Here is a 905-nt window from a genome sequence, read left to right as displayed (position 1 = left end):
ATCCTCATCCTATCCTCATCCTCATCCTCATCCTCATCCTCATCCTATCCTCATCCTATCCTCATCCTCAACCTCATTCTACTCCTCATCCTATCCTCGTCCTCATCCTCATTCTATCCTATTCTCATTCACGTCCTCATCCTAACTTCATCCTTATCCTCATACTATCCTTATCCTTATCCTCATCCCCGTCCTCATCCTATCCTCATCCACAACCTATCCTCATCCTCATTGTCGTGCTAATCCTATCCTAATCCTCATCCTCAACCTCATCCTCATCCTCATTCTCGTTCTCATCCTTTCCTCAAACTCGTCCTCATCCTATCCTCATCCTCATTCTCGTCATCATCCTCATCCTATCCTCATCCTCATCCTTTTCCCCATCCTCATCCTCCTCCTCATCCTATCCTTATCCTCATCCTCATCCTATCCTCATCCTCATCGTATCTTCTTCCTCATCCTCATTCTAGTCCTCATCCTCATCCTCATGCTCATCCTCATGCTCGTCCTCATCCTCATGCTCGTCCTCATCCTCATCCTCCTCCTCATCCTATCTTCATCCTCATTCTCGTCCTCATCCTCTTCCTCATCCTCATCCTATCCTCATCCTCAACCTCATTCTACTCCTCATCCTATCCTCGTCCTCATCCTCATTCTATCCTATTCTCATTCACGTCCTCATCCTAACTTCCTCCTTATCCTCATCCTCATCCTTATCCTATCCTCATCCTCATCCTCATACTATCCTTATCCTTATCCTCATCCCCGTCCTCATCCTATCCTCATCCACATCCTATCCTCATCCTCATTCTCGTGCTAATCCTATCCTAATCCTTATCCTCATGCTCGTCCTCATTCTCGTCCTCATCCTATCCTCAACCTCATCCTTTCCTCATCCTCATCCT

This window comes from Lupinus angustifolius, chromosome LG03 (assembly GCF_001865875.1).
Source record: "Lupinus angustifolius cultivar Tanjil chromosome LG03, LupAngTanjil_v1.0, whole genome shotgun sequence".
In the NCBI taxonomy this organism is placed as follows: domain Eukaryota; kingdom Viridiplantae; phylum Streptophyta; class Magnoliopsida; order Fabales; family Fabaceae; genus Lupinus; species Lupinus angustifolius.
Note: the sequence above shows the minus strand (reverse complement) of the source record.